An 8,399-nucleotide genomic window follows, 5' to 3' on the forward strand; every position below is an offset into this window, starting at 1 on the left:
ACATGATTATCTATCGGTATAGGAGCATTAACTAGAATAGATAATTGGACGGTGGCAAATCTTGTTTGTTACTCCTTATACCTGTGTGTGTGTATATATATATATATGATAATTCCAATCTATACACATGGCAACATGTGATGATGCATCATCCAGACTCATCCCTCATTAAAATAAGATTATATTGTTTTTAGAATTTTATCATGTTTTCACGTGTAGTTAAATTAAGATTAATCTTAACATGTATATATGAATTCCAATGAATACACATGGCAACATGTGATGGTGCATCATCCAGGTTCATCCCTCATTAAAATAAGATTATATTATCATTAGACTTTTCAAATGAATTGATTTAGACTCTATCATTTCACATGTAGTCAAATTAAGATTAAATTTTAACATGGATATATGTATAAATTTTGAGATTTTTTTTTTTTTTTTTCTTCCTTTGACATATGAAACTTTTACATTGCCTCACAAAAGTTTATTGTGTATCCATTTTATCTTATCATATTACATATATTTTGTTGGTTAAATGAATATTTCATAAATTGGGTTCAAGTCACATTTGATTTTATAAAATAAAAAGCTTTTATCAATTAATTTGAATTATAGTTGAAAGAACCATTGAAATAGTATGAATATCATTTTTCTCTGCCTTGGATCATGTGGCCTACTTGATGCCACTGCGAGAAATCTAGACGCAACCTATGGTGGGTCCGGTGAAGTGAACCCATGGTTGGGGTGGCTTTGAGCCTACGGTTCAGAATTAGAATTATTGGCAGATGTTTGACGAATAGACTAGTTTTAGGAGTAATGGAGAAAATGCCAAATGAAGGAAGCAACAGTCCTCTACCTCAACTAGGCATATACGTCCGTTGAATCGCGTGCACGAGTCTAATATGAGAGAAGTGTGTGTACAACGTTGCGTCCTTTAACATTCTCCCCGTACTCACTCTCCTTGTAACATTCTCCATTGTATATATTCATTTTACTTTTTTATCTGAACTTGATACGAGACAACACCTCTCTTATAATATTCTCTCACAGTCTAACTCCCAATGCTTTCATTCACGGATTAAGTCACCTTGCTTATTCGGACAACGCACTAGAAAGCTTAGCGTTATATTGGATCAATAACTAAATCCAGCTCTAATAACAATAGATTCACGGTTGAACCAAAAGAGTTAAGCTATTAAGTGGTGCTAACACTTAACATAAATATACTATGATTTGTAGTATCAATCGTGGTTACGGTACAACGGATTTAGATAAAGTCAATGTAAACTATCTTATACGGGTTGTGTATCGAATTTAAAAAAGAGTCGCGTATCGACCGATAGAGAAACATAATATATACCCAATTCATTCCCCATCTGGATCTGATGTGAGACAAAACTCCTCTTGGAACAACTGCACATTATAAGACACAAGACAAGTTCAAGTCTTTCAACTGCCCACCAACCCAGAATCATATAAATCAATGGCTATCGGCTAGTATGCAAATACCAAATGCTCTTTTCGCCTCTCAACTAGAGAATGGATGTCCCACCTGCCATTTCGTTGTCCCAGTTGGAAAATACATGTTCAACCTTCCAATTAAGATGCCCTAATTCAACGGATTGCCTACCATTGGCGATCTCGGACCTCTACAGATGCAATAAACAAACTGGCACTCTTAGCATGAGAACCTCTGTTATTATGAAGATATACATGCTGTGTTTGACGGTATAGAATTGGAGTCTTAAAATTAAAATTGGAGAAAATTTTGATACAATTTTCTAAATTAGTTTCCTCAAATTCTAAAGTTCCAATTCCATGAATGCCAAACATATTCACAATGTAATTCGAGAGAGTCTCCTTCCTCGGCTAGAGAGTTTGACTGCTCAGCGTGTCCGGAAAAATTTGCCCTAATCCTCAAAGGTTATGTTGGTTGTAACGCACTTGGACTTCTTCTTTTGATTTGAAGAAGATCAACTTTTGTATTGGGCTTTACTTTGACTTCTCTTTTGCTCATTTGCTGCAAATCAACTTTTGTATTGGGCTTAACTTTGTTTCCCATGGGTTAGGCTTCACTTGTATAGGTTGAATATTCATTTACCTTGTTTTCCGTAAGACCATTGGTTTATCCCACATTTTTTATTTTTTTAATTGACAAGAAATTGCATTCATTTGTATCTAGGTGACTCAAACCCTTTAAAGAGTTGATATGATACCATTAGACTACACTGCTATTGGTTGTCATGTTCATTTTTTATACATTAAAAGAAAATGTATTCAAAATCTTTATAAACAATATAATTTTTATGACTACAAATAATAAATAATAACATAAAATTTAAAATAAAATAAAATAAAAAGGATAAGAATAAGAAAATATATAAATTTTAAGACATGGATAAAAAAATAGTTGATGATAATAAAGAATGAGATAATGGCTGCTTATATTGGTAGTTCACTGGACTATTTTAATAAAATTGAAATTACGTAAAAACCCTCAATCACATTAAGCACTTTTTAATACCGATTCTGACCTCCATATTAGCATAAGAACACACACCCGTCATAACCACTCTTTCACTTTGTCTGCGTCTCTCGAATCTCCTATAGGTTTATAACAATATAGGACCGTGGAGGGAAAATACTCTCTAACCAATAAAAATACAACACGTCATCACAAGAAGGGTCCATGGCAAATACAAAGACTATTCAACTCTCGACTGGGCTTCAATCAGGAGTTTGGGCCAGCCCAACCAGGCTTAACAAGCTGAACCCATTAAGGAGATCCGGAACACTTGGTTTCCAGGCCTAGATTACCAATGAGTCCATTTTTAGTAGTAATTCTATGAGAAGAAGGATTATTACTTAATAGTTAAGTCCATTAAATTCGTTCCATGAAATTCATTGAAATCAGGCTATTTCTAGTTTTATCTTATGTTCTCAATGAATTGAAGAAAAAATAAAAGTAGACATATATCTGTGGCGTCAGGTCAAGTGTTTCCAATTGTCCGGAATGAAGTCCACTAATCTGATCAACAAAAGGTATATAAATCCATAACAAATGTATCTTATTCAAAATTCAACCCATTAGAAACCAATTAAACAAATTTGCAGTTTGCATACAACAACAATATTATAGACAACATAACAACAACAATATTATAGACAACATAACGTAATGATACATATTAAAAATAAACTGTTTCCTCTATCTACTTGATCCAGAGCAACGAACATATAATGTTGGCTGAAAATGCCACCCCCATATGTAGATTTGATCATATTCCAAGCAGAGGAAATTGCTAGGATCCAATCAAGATCACATGTGCAATAGTAAAACACTTGCATGAGCAAGAATCCATGCTTTCTTCAGTCCAAAAACACGGTAATCTTTACTCAGGATAAGGTATAGAGAAAATCAATTTTTGTAGCAAAATAAGGGTGGACAAGAACATGAATAGTGAGGAAGTAGATGAAAAAAGAACAACTACATATAATATAAAATCAATTTCTGTATAAAGCAAAGGTGAGGATGGACAAGAACATCTATATAAAAGAAGTAGATGAAAAAAAAATGGAGGAAGTGGGCTAAAGTGACAATGGATAAAAACAATAGTGTAAGAGCCCATATGTGAGGATGAACAATAACAATAGTGAAAGAGCAAATATGTGAGGAACATTAAATATGTGAGGATGGACAAGAACATAAATAGAGCACTCAACCATCTCTATGTTCTTTTTCACTTTCATTGATACCAAGCTACTTTCATTGATGAGCCTGATTCCGTGAAAGTAGAACAATATATGACTCAATGTTGAATATATGACTCAATATTGAATTGGTGTTCAACTCTTATGGCTTTAGCTCGCTAAGCGGCCTTGAGGGTCTCGGTTCTCCTAGAACCTAGAAGTGTCTCCTCGACCACGGTTGTGTAGGGCATCCGAATTCTTCTTCAGCGAGCCCAAAAAATGGTTCATTGCACAACCTCCTCTCCTGCATGAGCCTCTCTTTCCTAAGAAGGTGAGATTGGTTTGGGAATTTTTTTTCACATCTCCAGCATTGTGGCTGATTCTGAAGTGCAGCTGATACGCATAACTTACGTAATGGTATCATATCTGAACCAAAATCAATTTGATGGTATATTTATCCCATACCATACTCGACATAAACATCTAATTGTACAGAGAGTAATCTTTCATCGTGGTAATAAACCCTATCTGTTTACTCATCGTAAACTCAACAATGGAGGGCAGAGTTCATATTCGGACCATTGGATGGAATAAAGTGGTAGCAGCGTGAGAGTAAAATTGAACTACTATTAAATAGCATAGACAGTTGATAGTGGGCTTAGAGAGAGAACAGTAGCAACACAAGTACCTTTTGAAGACGAGCAAGTACCGGATCAAACAAATGACCTGTTGTCCCTTGCAACTGAAGCCAGGATCCAACGGGTCGCAAGCAGATCTGGTAATACAAGTACCTCTTAGGAGGTAATAATGGTATATTGATCTTGATCTGGTCCTGGGTTAAGCGCAGATCAATATCCGATTGCACTGTAAATCAAATACCAAATCACCAGTTCAAGCCTCGACTCATCTCGCCTCTCTTTTCCCTTTTCCCTTTTCCCTTTTCCCTTTTCAGGCTTTTCTAGATCTAGCCGTCATATACCGAGATAGATATGAAAAAGAATCCCTGCAAAGAGAGAACCGAGGAGAGAGAGAGAGGGATGGGGAAAGAGAGAGAAAGTCGCTGTTTTGAGTCAAGAGATAGCATTTCGTAAATAGAAAAGGACAATGCTTGCATCCTGCGGGCCATCCTCCGCGCTGACTTGGCATTCTATCTTGTTGACACTTGTCTAAAATAAAAAATAATAAAACATGGGTAATGCTCATTTATTCAGGTTAAACCCGTTCCTCTAAATCAATATCTTCTCTCTTTCAATAACTCATCTCTCTCAACCACCACCGTCAAATCCTCCTCCCCAGCCGCCCTCAAAATCAAATGGGCTCAAATGGACACCACCAACGACGACTCCAGTATCACCACCAATATTGGTGGCTGTGCTCCAGTACCATCATCCGAAGGCAAGCTCGCCACTGCCAGCACGCCACAAACCACCCCATCGCGGCTAAGTCCTCTCCACAGCCCGTCGCCCACCACTGCGAAAGCTTGCCGTCACCGTCTCGCTCCAATCCGAGCACTGCCGAAGTTCATCCACAGCCTATCTTGCCCGCTGTTCTGTCAATTGCCGGCGTGCACAAGCCGCCGTCGCCATCGCCGGATTCGTCATTGCGAACAACCCCATCGCCGCGGAGTCCTCTCCACAACCCGTCGCCCACCGCTACGAAAGCTCGCCGTCGCCGTCTCGCCCCCATCCAAGCACTGCCGAAGGTCGTTGTCATACTGGGTTCGGCAAATCATGGCTGTCCATCGACCTCACCACCCGATTTTTCCCCTCCGAGGTCATCAACTCCGATAAAATCCAAGTCTACCATGGACTCGACATCACCACAAACAAGATCCCAATGCGCCAACGACTCGGAGTCCCACACCACCTGCTCGGCGAGTTCGACCCAGATGAACCCGAGTTGACCCCCTCCGAGTTCCGTTCACTCGTCGCCTCCACTATCTTCGACATAGCTGTAATACCCCTAATGTTTAAAAGGATAGTCTCGGCATTTTTTTTATTATCTTTATCGCATTTTTATTTAATTGGTTATTTGAACTTTGACTTAAATTGTTTTATGTGATTATTTGGTTTAATTGTTGTTTACCTATGTGTCATGTGTTTTAAATTGAATTAAATGTTATTAATTATTTAATTGGGTTTTTAATTGAAATTAATTAGTTAAGTGGATTTAATTATGTAATTGTTTTTTCATTTAATTCTGCTTTAAGTTACAGTTAACTTTGGGGTTGGAAATTTCACGCCGTAACAAAAGTAGTTTCATGGGCCGACTAGGTTTAGAATTAGGGCTCTGTCTCTGATTAAACACGGATTAGGGTTTATGTTTTTACGCCTATATATATATGGTTACTCTGTATCAAGGGTTGGAAAAACAAAACCCTATTCACGTACCCAAGATACAGAGAGGGAAACAGAGAGAAGTTGAGAGAACAGAGCGTCGTAACGGTCTGTCAAGGAGAATAACAGAGAGGACCAAGGGAGGTGTTTGGTGGATTAGATCGAAACCAGAAGAGGCTAGAAGGTAGTCAGTGGTTGCCGGAAAGCTTAGAACAACGGCGTCAAGGTTCTGTTTATAAAACTGTACAGGCAAGTTCTTATCTTCCTCCTTCCCTTTGATTTGTGTTCTGTTCACCTGGACATCTCTAGGAGATTAATTGGCCTTAAACTGAACCATGCATGTTTTGTATATGTTTTACTTGATCGCTTTATCTGTGAAATTTATTTACAAAACAATTATAGCACGTATGTTTTCTTGACTCTGTTTTGGCGTAACGTCTTACTGGTTTAATTTTTATTTGGAATCTTACTGAAATCAACCGAGGTCTGATTGGATACTAGATGTAATTTAAGACTTCAAATTTAAAATTGGAGGAAGAACAGAGGGGTTGGGATAAAACTGATCTTGCAATTTAGTTTCAGTGCCGTTCTTCAACAACGCTAGTTTAAATGGCCTGATTAAACTCTGTAATTGCTTTCAAAACTATTGTAAACAATCTTGGGGAATGCTTCTATACTAAATTACGAGTCCTAAGTTTGGTTTTAAAAACTAACAGAGTGTTAGGAATAAGCCGGAAAAGGAGCACAAGAGCTGAAACACGCACCGGGGACGAAGGCTCACACAGGAGGTGAGAGCCGGCTCCATGGAAGTGGGAGCCGGCTCCCACAACAAAGTGGAGCCGGCTCTAGGAAGTCCTAGAGCCGGCTCTAGGCTGGAAAAGAGCCTGATCCAAATTCTGGAGCAGGCTCCCTTGTTATTTTTAATTTCTTTTACGATTTTTTTTTAACTTTCTACATACTATGTTCACTGTTGGAGCATGGAGACTGTTTGAATGAATTTGGAACTTTACAGAGGGATCAAGGAATGAATTTTGAGTGTTATTAAGACCCTAAATTGAGTAAAGTTTAATTCTAAGTTGTCGGGACAAACAGTGTAAAAATTAAGGCACTTAACAAATGGAAGTTGAATTAATTGTTGAATTAAAATTCAGCAATTTGATGGAACATAATGTGTTTATAAAATTTGTTTTAGAATGCATTCAAGTGCATGATAAGGTCATTTAAGTTTTAATTTTGATCTATGCATGCTTAGGAGGCTAGTTGCTGAATTATTAATTTGTTTACTGCAACTATATGGTTAATGCTTGGATTTAAACTGCTGAAATATTTAAACAATCTTCTGAATTGTTTTAGCAATTTATTGGTTAATAATAGGATTATTTAACCTATTCACATGCATGATGGAGTCCCCGACATATTAAATTTGGTCTATGCATGCTCTGGATGTTAGTTGTTGATTTGTTAAATCGTCTCCTGCAACTATATGGTTAAATGCTTGGATTTAAATGGCTGAAGTTTTAAATAGTTTTCTGCAATTATTTGGATGGTAGTTTTTGGTCTGTAAATTATTGAATTGTTATATATATTGTAATTTACATGGATATGGAGGATGGTATGTACTGGTATGGGACGGTGACATACTAGGGACGGTTTAGCTCAAAACGCATAAACCTAACCTAATGGATTAATGGAATGGATTGAAAGATATCGAATCCTAATTGTGGCTAAGTCAGATCAGTTGTAAACAAGTTGGATGACTTCCTGGATTAACGGATGGTAGTTAAGTCATATCAACTGAATAAGTTGAATGACTAACTAGTTGGTTTATTGTATGACAGTTTAATAAATAGTTGAACTACATACCCTGGATTTGGACGGACTTTATATATATGGTTATGGTACCACGTGTTGAGCTTGAGTCTCAGACTCGTCGGTTAGGGTGCGTATATGCAGTGGATGCGTAGCTGGTTATAATAGGTTGAGGTGTACCCTGTTAGGTCTAGGTACTCATGCCCACCTTTGGGTGCGTATTCGCATGTTGCCTTCTATTCAGGTTGAGACCCCTATTATAGACTAGTGAATGTCCCTTAGTGTGGATATATTTATACGTATGGACTAGATAGATATTGTGAGGTGTCTACGGTGTATCTGCGTATCGGGTCACTGTATGGATTGCAGTTAGGTTAGAACTTGCTCGTGGGTCTGACCCACTCCTTTATTATTCTTTTCAGGTACAGGACGGTTCCAGCCTTAGAGCTTGATCGTGCTTGTCGAGGACAGTCTCACTTTCATCTGAATGCGTAGGACTTCTTTCGATGTTTCTAGCATTATCTATTTTCAGTTTTCAGTTTCAGTGAACTTTTGGTTAGG

This window comes from Cornus florida, unplaced genomic scaffold, assembly GCF_030987335.1.
Source record: "Cornus florida cultivar Cherokee Brave unplaced genomic scaffold, ASM3098733v1 CherokeeBrave_3.0.0_Hap2_Chr05, whole genome shotgun sequence".
Classification (NCBI taxonomy): domain Eukaryota; kingdom Viridiplantae; phylum Streptophyta; class Magnoliopsida; order Cornales; family Cornaceae; genus Cornus; species Cornus florida.